A 12678-nucleotide genomic window follows, 5' to 3' on the forward strand; every position below is an offset into this window, starting at 1 on the left:
TTGAAAAAGAAAGTAGATATCTGGGCTTGGTTTAAAAGGGGTAAGCAGAAGTTCGAGACCAGACTGAGCAAGAAGGAGACCCTGTGTCTATTAAAAATACAAAAAAAAACTAGCCAAGAGTGGTGGTGGGCACCTGTAGTCCCAGCTACCGGGAAGGCTGAGGCAAGAGGATCACTGGAGCCCAAGAGTTTGAGGTTGCTGTAAGCTATGACGCCATGTGTTGTGTGACCAGAGACGCGAACGAACAGCAGCTTTGCCGTGGGTGTAAACTCGCTCCTGTAATTATTAAATCAAGAAACAGGGACTACACGAAATGAAATGGTGTGTAGCAAAAATCTTTATTCCAGGTTTTGACTTTATACTTTTCTAGTCACGTACACACTTAATCTATTATCTATTAGTTTCATCATTATCTTATTTTACCTATCTGAAATTAACTTGAAATGAAATATTTTGTTATCATATCAATATAATCACCTTTGTAGTAAACCTCTTCTTTTAAACATTGACTAATTCCTGAACAGGTATCTAAATAAAGATCACAAAGAAGAAAGTAGCCACAGGGGAACAGAGTTAATAGACGAATATCTTCACGTATTCACTCAGTTTACTCAGTATAAAGTAATGACTGTGTCTTTCCTTCAGGGCAGAGTACCTATAGACCTCTGACAATATGTTGTTAACATACGTCAACCCCCTGGCCCATATCTCTGAGGAAGGGTGGCATGCCCTTTGATCTCAGGCCTCACTGGGTGCACAGCTTCAGAGAATGGACTTGTGGAATGTTTAACTCCAGGCAAGCCAATTCTGTGTGTGTCCCAGGGGGGTCCAGGTCCCTTAAGCCTCTGGAAGAAAAGCAAGTCATTTTAACTTACACTGAATTTACCTTGTGTGCTTCATGTAGGATATGTTTATTTCTAAATATTATCCTACACCATAACACTCTACCCAGGTTGACAGAGTGAGACACTGTCTCAAAAATAAATAAATAAATAAATAAAATAAAAGAGGTAAGTAGAGAGTTAAGTCTTATGAAGGAGGGAAGGAAACTTATGGTTTATCTAGCACTTACCATGTGTCAGGTGCTGGGCTAAATGTTATGCATATTAACTTTATCCTCACAATAACTCTGTCATATATTATTCCCCTCATTTTTAACAGTGGCCCAGAATGGTTAAGTGATTTCCACAAAGTCACTTGGAACAGTTTCTGGCAGAGCTGGCATTTAAACTCAGATGGTGGTTTCTGTCCTAAACAGTTGCAGCAGCATCCTGTGCTGAATAGCTCCTCTATTCACCCAGGTCTCCTCTCTGCCCTTCTCCATCTTTCTCTGTGCCGACAGAGGCTGGCCCAACTTGCCTTCTGGTTTCTAGTTGTGTTTGGCCAACAGGGACTTCCAGGGAAGCTGAGGAGAAGGGAGGAGAAGCCGAGTATTGTGCTCCCTCCCCAGCCCCTTTTGCTCCATAGTCTGAAGTCTTGGCTCCTCTCAGCCTGTCCTCGCCACCCAGAAGGCTGGCTGGGGCTTTGATAATCATTCTCTCTTTTGAGGCCCTACACCCTGCCCACATCTCCTCAAATCACCCAGTTCAGTGTACCATGAGGTACATTTTAGCTTGTTCAGGTTGAAAGACACCAAGGCTTAGCAAGGACCACCCCCACTCCCCCACCTCTGGTTTTGCTGTGACTGTCCTTAGTTCTGATTCAAACGAAGTTGTTGAACTTCCTACTTATCCTCCACAGTATTCTATCCAAACAGCTCCTGGTTCAGTGTTTAGGGAGGGTCTCTACTTTTCACTCTTGGTCACTGAGGGAAACAAAAGACTTTTTATGAGCAAAAGCATCTCACTGAGCCATAGGTAGTTTCAGCATGATGATGATGTTCAGAGTTCCATGAAAAATAACCATACAACGTGACATTTGTATAAAGTTCTACACCTTTACATTCATTGCTTTCTATTTAAACATGTATTAGAAGCTACATGTGTGTCCAGAAAATAGTTGGACATGAAGCTTCAATAAAACTTAACTCCTATCAAGACACATAGTAGCTAATGAAGGTTTCACCCCTGAACTGTTTCATTAACCTAACAAATCTGGTCTGTTTTGGCAGAGCTACTGAACTTGTGTTTTCCAAGTGAATTCATTACCCAGTATTTCAGAAGGATAAAGAAGAAATACCACTTTTACACTGCTGGTGGGACTGCAAACTAGTACAACCTTTCTGGAAGGAAGTTTGGAGAAACCTCAAAGCACTCAAGCTAGACCTCCCATTTGATCCTGCAATCCCATTACTGGGCATCTACCCAGAAGGAAAAAAATCCTTTTATCATAAAGACACTTGTACTAGACTGTTTACTGCAGCTCAATTTACAATCCCAAAATGTGGAAACAGCCTAAATGCCCACCAACCCAGGAATGGATTAACAAGCTGTGGTATATGTATACCATGGAATACTATTCAGCTATTAAAAAAAAATGGAGACTTTACATCCTTCGTATTAACCTGGATGGAAGTGGAAGACATTATTCCTAGTAAAGCATCACAAGAATGGAGAAGCATGAATCCTGTCTACTCAATTTTAATATGAGGACAATTAATGACAATTAAGGTTATGGGGGTGAGGAGGAAAAGCAGAAAGAGGGACGGAGGGAGTGAGGTGGGGCCTTAGTGTGTGTCACACTTTATGGGGGCAAGACATGATTGCAAGAGGGACTTTACCTAACAATTGCAATCAGTGTAACCTGGCTTATTGTACCCTCAATGAATCCCCAATAATAATAATAATAATAATAATAATAATAATAAATATCAACTTATGAAAGATTGCAAAAAATAAAATAAAATAAAAATCTAATATTATGCATTGATGGGTAGTAATTTTTTAAAAATTATTTCATCGTGTTTTTGTATTTGAATGACAAGGGATTTTGAAGTCATTATCTTAACCTGGAGGTAGTTATCCTATTATTAAAATAATTATAGTACTTACACCAAGAAAGGAAGATACAAACAGGTAATATTTTAAATATCTTTCTATCATTATGAAATGTCCTTTTTAATTTCTAGCAATACACTTACCTCAATGTCAACTTCAATATACATAACATAACTATACCAATTTTCTTTGATTAGTGTTTGTATGGTATATCAACCTTTTATTTCAACCTTTCTCAGTTTAATGTATAACTGGTAAATGACATATAGTTTGGTTTGGTTTTTTATTCAGTCTGACACATTTTGTCTTTTAAGTGGATTGTGGAACACCTATATTTAAAATAATTAATAAGCTGGGTTTGATGGGCCATGCCTCTAATCCCAACACGTTGGGAGGCTGTGGTGGAAGGATCACTTGAGGTCAGGGCAATCTAGTGAGGCCTTGTCTCTACAAAAACTTTTTAAAAAAATTAGCTGGGTGTCATGGTATGTGTCTGAAGTCCTAGCTACTCAAAGTGTAAGGCAGGAGGAGCCCTTGAACCCAAGAGTTTGAGGGTGCATCAACTATTATTGGGCGATAGCACTCCAGTCTGGGCAACAGAGTGAGACCCTGTCTCTAAAAAATAAGCCAATCTCAAGGCACAATGGTAGCACACTTGATTCCAGATGAAAATAAGTAAATAAATAAATGAAAAATAAAAATAATTAATAATGCAGTTTAGGTATAACATCTTGCTATTTGTCTTTTTGTGTTTTGTTCCTTTACTTCTTGTTTATTGCCTTCTTTTGGATTATGGAATTTTTTTTTTTTTTGGATTATGGATTTTTTATTATTCCGTTTTTCTCTTTTACTTGTTTTTTAGTTGTATACTCTTCCATAATTCTTTTTGTGGTTACCCTAGAGATAACTGTATGCATCCTTGCTGTTATAATCTACCTTAAATAAGTATTTTGGGTTGACCACCTTCTAAATAAGGGAAGAACCTTTCCAACAGTATAATTGCATTGACCTCCTTCCTGGAGTTTGAGCTATTGTTTCTGTTGGATGCTGAAAGATGGAAAAGTGCTGCAAAGAACCAGGCCAAGGTAACAGCAGAGATATATTAAAGAGCATTTGTAAGCAGAAGGGTTGCTGTTGAAAATAGAAGATGGTGACAGTGTCAGTTAGGGTAAAGGGCTTCTTTTAAAGCAATTCAGAGTGTGACCTGCCTGTAGCTCAGAAGGTGTCAGGTGTGTCATGACAGAGATCAAAGGTCATCTGCTGGAGACCTTGTAAAAGGTTCACGGATTATCTGCTAGAAATCTTCTGTCACCTGGAAGGAAAGTTTTACAGAACCAGAAACACAAAGGGTTCTATTCTTCTTCTTCTTCTTTTTTAATCCAATTCCTAGCTTATTCATCAAACATTTAGATCAGGCTGTATCTTAACCTGACCATTGACAAATGCCTTTGAGAATGGAGGACAACATTTTTGAAAAGCCTTATCCAAGAAATAATTTTCTTTCAAAAGACAAATCTGAGACACAGTGAATTGGATTTTCAGTGAGCAAATGTTTGTTTACTACATCAGTATTTTCCTGGATGGCACCACTGACCACAAGCAGAAGCGAAGACCAATGTCAGGAAATCAATCAGAGAGCCTGCAGAAGCTACTCAAAAATTTTCCAGGTAAGACCTGGGCTATACCACTGCATGGTGCGAGGATTGATGGTCTTTGTTGCAATGTGCTGTGGTCTCAATTCTCTGACAAATAAGTAAGGAGTGAAGTTCATCTCCCAATGCAGGATTCAGACAACAAGCTTTAGAATAATACTGGTTAGCTGTTGCTTCATCCTTTGCCATGCCCAATCCAAGCTGAAGACATCTGGCATGGTAGACGCCTGCCATGGCCATGCCTCAGTTGATGAACTGCGGCAGACAGTCTGTGACCTGGGCTATCATGGGGATGTCATGAACTTCATCATAGTCAGCGATCCTTTTAGAAAATGTGACACACTTTGTAAAAAATTTCATGTAATAAAAAAAAAAAAAAAAAAAAATTTTCATGTAATAATAGTACTCTGTGAAAGACATTCCATTCCCTTGTTCTCCAGCTTCTCTTAAGCAGTGCAGGGCAGCTTTAGCGTCCTGGTAGATATCTTGTCCATAAAAATACATCAGACCAAAAGCACCCTGGGACTCCTGGGCTTCTGAATGCCAATAAAATGCCTTTTTCTAGCTCTTTTGGCTCTTCTTTTTTTTTTTTTTTGTAAGACAGAATCTCACTTTGTCACCCTTGGTAGAGTGCTGTGACATCACAGCTCACAGCAACCTCCAACCTCCTTGGCCTTAAGTGATTCTCCCAATATTGAATTATTTGAGGCTTCTCCATACTTCCTCCCCCAAAAAGTTAAGATTAGTTTGCAGTCCCACCACCAGTGTAAAAGTGTTCCCTTCTCTCCACATCCATGCTAGCATCTGCAGCTTTGAGACTTTGTGTTGTGGGCCATTCTCACTGTAGTTATGATATCTCAGCGTAGTTTTGATTTCCATTTCTCTCATGAATAGGGACAATAAACATTTTTCCATATGTTTGTTAGCCATTTGTTTTTCTTCTTTAGAGGAGGTTCTATTCCTGCCTCTTGCCCGGTGATATATGGGATTGTTGGGTCTTTTTTTGTTGATTAATTTATCTATAGATCCTAATTATCAAGCATTTGTCCAATTCAAAATATGCAAATATCTTTTCTCATTCTGAAGGTTGTCTGTTTGCTGTGGTTGTTGTTTTGTTAGTGGTCCAGAAGCTTTTCAGTTTAATTCAATCCCATTTATTTATTTTTGTTGCCATTGCCATGGAAATCTTCTTCATAAAATCTTTCCCCAGGCTGATAGCTTCAAACTTTCACCCCATACTTTCTTCAAGGATTTTTCTTGTTTCTTGCTTTAGGTTTAAATCTTTTATCCATCTTGAATCAATTTTTGTAAGTGGTGGGTGAGAGGTACAGGTCTAGTTTCAGTCTTTTACATGTGGTTATCCAGTTTTCCTAACACCATTTATTGAATAGGGATTCTTTTCCCCAGTGTATGTTCTTGTTTGGTTTATCAAAGATCAGGTGGCTGTAAGACGTTAGTTTCATCTCATGGCTTCTATTTGGTTCCAAATGTTATTGTCTTTATTTTATACCATGCTGTATACCAAATACCATGCTGTTTTGATCACTATGGCCTTGTAGTATAGCCTAAAGTCTGGTAGGGAGATACCCCTGGCTTTGTTTTTATTATGAAGAATTGCCTTGGCTATACAGGGTTTTTTTCTGGTTCCAAACAAAACAAAGAATTAATTTTTCCAAATCTTGAAAGTATGATGATGTATTTTAATGATGGGAATTGCATAAAATCTGTAGATTGCTTGGGAAGTATAGACATTTTGACAATGTTGATTCTCCTTACCCATGAGCATGGTATGTTCTTCTATTTCTTAATATCTTCTGTTATTTATTTTCATTTCATAATTTTCTTTTTAGAGGTCCTTCACCTCCTTAGTTAGGTACATTCCTAGGTATTTCATTTTTTTTGAAGCTACTGTGAAGGGAATTGTGTCCTTGATTAGCTTCTCAACTTGGCTGTTATCAGCATATACAAAGGTTACTGACTTGTGGACATTGATTTTATATCCTGAGACATTACTGTATTTTTCGATGACTTACAGGAGTCTTGTGGTTGAGTCTTTGGGGTTCTCTAAGTATAAGATCATATCATCAGCAAAGAGGGAGAGTTTGACCTCCTCTGCTCCCATTTGGATGCTCTTTATTTCCTTGTCTTGCCTAATTGTATTGGCTAGAACTTTCAGCACTATGTTGAATAGTAATGGTGACAGAGGACAACCTTGTCTTGTTCCAGTTATAAGTGGAAACGCTTTCACTTTTACTCCATTCAGTAAAATATTAGCTGTGGGTTTGTCATAGATAGCCTCGATCAGTTTAAGAAATGTGCCACCTATGCCTATACTCTTCAGTGTTCTAATTAGAAAAGGATGCTGAATTTTATTGAATGCTTTTTCTGCATCTATTGACAGGATCATATGCTCTTTGTTTTTGCTTCTGTTGATATGGTGAATTATGTTTATGAACTTGGGTATGTTAAACCAGCCTTGCATCCCTGGGATGAAACCTACATGGTCATCCTATATGATTTTTTTGATGACAAGCTGTAATCTACTGGTTAGGATTTTGTTGAGAATTTTTGCATCTATATTCATTAATGAAATTGGTCTTTTTAGTTGGGTCTTTCTCTGGTTTTGGTATCAGGGTCATGTTTGCTTTATAGAAAGTGGTGGGGAAGATCCCGTCCTCCTCAATTTTTTGGAATAATTTTTGGAGACGGTGTTAATCCATTTCCTCCACATTGTCAAATTTCTGGGCATAGAAATTTTATAGTACGCAGAGATGATCTCTTGTATCTCTGTGGCATATGTTGTTGTTTCCCCTTTATTATTTCTGATTGAGGTTATCAGAGATTTTGCTTTTCTGTTTTTAATCTGCCCAAAGGTTTATCAATTTTATTTATTTTTTTGAAAAACCAACTTTTTGTTTAGTTAATTTTTCTGAATGATTCTTTTGTGTTCAATTTCATTAATCTCTGATTTAATTTTGGTTATTTCTTTTCTTTTGCTGGGTTTGGGATTAGATTGTTTTTCTTCTTCTAATTCCATTAGATGGTTTGTGAATTTGTTGATGTGCTCTCTGTTTTTTGAATGTAGACGTCTAAAGGGATACATTTCCTTCTTAAGAATGCTATTTATGGGCTCAGCATCCATAGCACAGTGGTTATGGCGCCAGCCACATACACTGAGGGTGGCAGGTTCAAACCCAACCCAGGCCAGGTAAACAACTGCAACAAAAAAATAGCCAGGCATTGTGGCAGCCACCTGTAGTCCCAGCTACTTGGGAGGCTGAGGCAAGAGAATCGCATAAGCCCAAGAGTTTGAGGTTGCTGTGAGCTGTGACACCAAGGGTGACATAGGGAGACTCTGTCTCAAAGAAAAAAAAAAACAGAATGCTATTTATATATTGTTGAATTCAATTTGTTAACATCTTGTTATTTCTGTTTCTGTTTCTGAGCTATATTGGTCTAAAGTTTTATTTTCTAATACTGCATATGTTATCTGCCTGATTTTGGTATCAGGATAATGCTGACCTCATAAAGCAACCTGGGAAGTATTCCCTCATTTTCTATTCTTTGGGAGAAATGGTATAGAAATGATGTTATTCTTAAACGTTTGGCAAATTCACTAGTGCAACCATATAGACTTTTGCTTTTCTTTTTGGGAAGATGTTAAACTATGAATTTAATCTGTTTAATATCTGTGGTAATATCCAGGTTATTTATTTCATTTCAAATAAGTTTTGTAATTTGTGGTTTTTGAAAAATTATTTCATTTTTATCTAAATTGTTGAATTTTTGTATATAGTGTTGTTGTTTGTAGTGTTCCTTTATTGTGCTTTTAATATCTGCAAGGTCTGTAGTCATATCCTGTCTTTTCATTTCCAATATTAGTAATCTCTCTCTCTCTTTCTCTCTGTCATCTGGCTAAAGGTTTGTCAGTTTCCTTGAGGTATTGACTTTTTTGACTTTTTTCCTAGTGGTTTCTTTTTTTTCAATTTCATTGATTTTGCTCTTATCCTTATTTTTTGCTGCCTTGTGCTAGTTTTTTTAATTTCTCAAGGTGGAAGTTTAGATGATTGATTTTAAAACTTGCTACTTAGATAATATAAGCATCTAATGCTATAAATCTCTCTGTAGGCAATGTTTTTATTGTATCCATAAATTTTGATATGTCATTTTCATTTTTTATTCTGTTCCAGGTTTTTTCTCATTTTTTTCTTTCAATAGTCAAATATTTTTTTTTTTTGTAGAGACAGAGTCTCACTGTACCGCCTTCAGGTAGAGTGCCGTGGCATCACACGGCTCACAGCAACCTCTAACTCTTGGGCTCATGCGATTCTCTTGCCTCAGCCTCCCAAGCAGCTGGGACTACAGGCGCCCGCCACAACGCCCAGCTATTTTTTTGTTGCAGTTTGGCTGGGGCTGGGTTTGAACCCACCACCCTCAGCATATGGGGCTGGCGCCCTACTCACTGAGCCACAGGCGCTGCCCAAAAATTGAATAGTATTCTGTAACACTTATCAAGTGAGTGTATGTTTTCTTTTTTTGCAGTTGTTGGCTGGGGCTGGGTTTGAACCCACCACCTCCGGCATATGGGGCCGGCGCCCTACTCCTTTGAGCCACAGGCACCACCTAATAGTCAAATATTTTTAAAGAACTCAAGAAAAGTAGTTGCTTATGTTACCTATATATTTTCCATTTTTGTGCTCTTTCTTCATTCCTGATGTCAAGTTTCCTTCTAGTATCATTTTCCTTCTGTCTGAAGGACTTCCTTTATGATATTTTTAAATCAGGTATGCTGACTCTTAGTTTTCCTTCATCTGAGAATGTTTTTATTTCACTTTTCTTCCTGAAGGAAATTTTTCTGGATATAAAATTGTGGTTTGACAATAATTTTCCTTCCTGCACTTTAAAAATGTTGTTCCACCTCCTTCTGTTTTCCATAGTTTCTGAAGAGAATTCCAGTGTCACTTGAATTACTGCTTGCCAATAAATAATGAGTCATTTCCTTTGGTCACCTTCAAGTGATTTTTTGTGATTGTTGTCATTGATTTATATGTTTGATTAGAATGTGTCTAGGAATGGATTTCTTTGGGTTAATCCTCTTGAGGTTTGCTGAGCTTTAGTCTGTAGATTTGTCTTTCACAGAATTTGAGGTGTTTTTTTTTTTTTAGCCATTATTTCTTCAAACACTTTTCCTGTGGAGCGCTCTTTATACTTCCTTATAGAACTCTGAAGACATCAATGCTAGCTAGACCTTTTGGTATCACCTCACACATCTCTGAAAGTCTATTTATTTTTCAAAATCCTCTTCTGTTGTTCACTTTGGGTAAAATCTATTCATTTATTTTCAGGTTAATTTGCACTTCTCTTTTTTTCTACTTCAAAATATTATGGGGGTACAAATGTTTTTGGTTACACTGATCACTTTTGTAATGCTTGAGTCAGGATTATAAGTGTATGCATTACCCAGATAGTGTTCATTTTCCCCACTAGGTAGATTTTTACCCATCCCCTCATCCCCCTGCTCCCCTGCTTGATTTCCATTAAGTTTTACTTCCCTCTGTGCACAAGTGTCCTCATCAGTTAGTTCTAGTTTAATAGAACACTAACTGTGTTGTCTTTGTTTTTCCATTCTTTAGATTCTTCACTTGGGAAAATGGTCTCCAGTTCCATCCAAACTGTTGCAAAGGCCTTAATTCATCCTTCTTCATGGCAAAGTAGTATTCCATGGTGTACGTATACCATATTTTGTTAATCCACTCATGAATGCGGGCACTTGAGTTGTTTCCACATCTTTGCAATTGTGAATTGTGCTGCAATAAACATTTAAGTGCAGGTATCTTTTTGATTAAACCACTTCTTTTCCTTTGAGTAAATATCCAGTAGTGAGATTCTGGATCAAATGCTAGGTCTACTTTTAGTTCTCTGAGGAATCTCCATACTGTTTTCCATAGAGCTTGTACTAAGGAGCAATCCTATCAACCATGTATAAGTTTGTTCCTTTCTCTCTGCATCCATGTTAGCATCTATTGTTTTGGGTTTTTTAAATAAATGCCATTTAAATGGGAGTAAATTGATATATCATTGTGGTAGTTTAAATTTGCATTTTCCTGATGATTAATAACATTGAACATTTTTTCATCTGTTTATTTTCCATTTACTTATCTTCTTTTGAAAAGCTTCTGTTCATGTCTTTTGCCCACTTTTTGATGGGGTTGTTTGATTCTTTTCTTGCTGATTTGTTTGAGTTCTTTGTAGGTTCTGATGATTAGCCCTTTGTCAGATGTATAGCTTGCAAATATTTTCTCCAATTCTATAGGTTGTCTATTTGGTCTGCGGGTTATTTCCTCAGTTCTGTAGAGGCTTTTTAATTTAATCAAGCCCCATTTATTTACTTTTTTTGTTGCTGTGATTGCTATTGTGGTCTTCTTTATAAATTCTTTGCCTAGGGCAATATCTAGAAGAGATTTTCGAGCATTTTCTTCTGGTATTATTATGGTTTCACGCCTTACATTTAAGTTGTTTACTCATCTTGAATTAATTTTTGTGAGTGGTGAAAGATATGGATCCTGTTTTATTCTTCTGCATGTAGCTGTCCAGTTCTTCCAGCGCCATTTATAGAACAGAGCTTCTTTTCCCCAGTGTGTATTGTTGTCCACTTTGTCAAAGATTAGTTGGCTGAATGTGCATGGTTTTGTATCTGGTTTTTCTGTTCTATCCCATTGGTCTATGTCTCTGATTTTATGCCAACAACACGCTGTTTTGGTTACTATAACCTTGTAGTATAGTTAAGTCTGATAATGTGATACCTCCAGGTTTTATTTTTTTTTGCTTTAGATTGCTTTGGCTATTGGGACTCTTTTCTGATTTGAAAATGAAGCATAGAATTATTTTTCTAGATTTGTGAAATATGACATTGGTTTTTGATGGGGACTGCATTGAATCTGTAAATCATTTTTAGTAGTATTGACACTTAACAATGTTGATTCTGTTGATCCTTGAATGTGATTTTTTCCCCATTTGTTTGTGTCATCTGCAATTTATTTGCTCAGTGTTTTATAGCTCTCTTTGTACTTTCATCTCCTTGGTTAAGTACATTCCTAGGTATTTCATTTTCTTTGTAGTTATTATGAATGGTATTGAGTCTTTGATTTGAATCTCAGCTTGAGTATTACTGGTGTATAGGAATGGTACTGATTAGCGTACATTGATTTTGTAATCTGAGACTTTGCTGAATTTATCAATTTCATGAATCACTTGGTGGAATCTCCTAGATATAAGATCATATAATCAGCCAAAACTAATGGTTTGACCACCTTGCGCCCAATTATTATTATTATTTTTTTGAGACAGATTCTCACTATGTCATCCTCGGTAGAGTGCTGTGGCATCACAGCTCACAGCAACCTCAAACTCTTGGACTTAAGCATTTCTTTAACCTCAGCCTCCCAAGTAGCTGGTACTACAGGTGCCTGCCACAATGCCTGGCTATTTATTGTTGTTGTTGTCATTGTTGTTTCTCAGGCCAAGGCCAGTTTGAACCCACCAGCCCCAGGATATGTGGCCAGTGCCCTAACCACTGAGCTACAGGCACTGAGTCCTTGCTCCCAATTTTGATATTTATCTCTTTCTCTTGCCTCATTTCTTGGGCTAGGGCTTTCAGCACTATGTTGAATAGAAGTGGTGATAGTGGGCAACCTTGCCTAGTTCCAGTCTTTAATGGGAATGCTTTCCATTTTCCCGTTCAGTCTATTCCCTGTGGGTTTTTAATATGTAGTTTTTATAATTTTCAGATATGCTTCTTCTATGCCTAGTTTGCTGAGGGTTTGTGTCGTGAAGGAACACTAACTTTTGTCAAATGTTTTTTCAGCATCTATTGAGATGATCATATTGTCTTTGTTTTTGCTTCTGTTTATGAGGTGAATCACATTTATTGATTTATCTATGATGAGCCATCTTACATACTTGGGATGAAGCCCACTTGGTCATAGTGGATTTTTTAAATGTGCTGCTCAATTTTATTTTATAATATTTTACTGAGGATTTTTGAATCTATATTCATAAGGGATATTGGTCTGTATTTTTGTTTTTGGTTG

At 37.2% G+C, this 12678-nt stretch overlaps 1 pseudogene; it reads right to left on the bottom strand.

Annotated features, from left to right (window-relative positions):
* Positions 1-4615: 4615 nt before the first annotated feature.
* The window catches only part of LOC128567456 (LRP2-binding protein-like), a 39132-nt pseudogene continuing 31069 nt past the window's right edge, over positions 4616-12678 (bottom strand).

Source organism: Nycticebus coucang, chromosome 16, assembly GCF_027406575.1.
Source record: "Nycticebus coucang isolate mNycCou1 chromosome 16, mNycCou1.pri, whole genome shotgun sequence".
Lineage (NCBI taxonomy): Eukaryota > Metazoa > Chordata > Mammalia > Primates > Lorisidae > Nycticebus > Nycticebus coucang.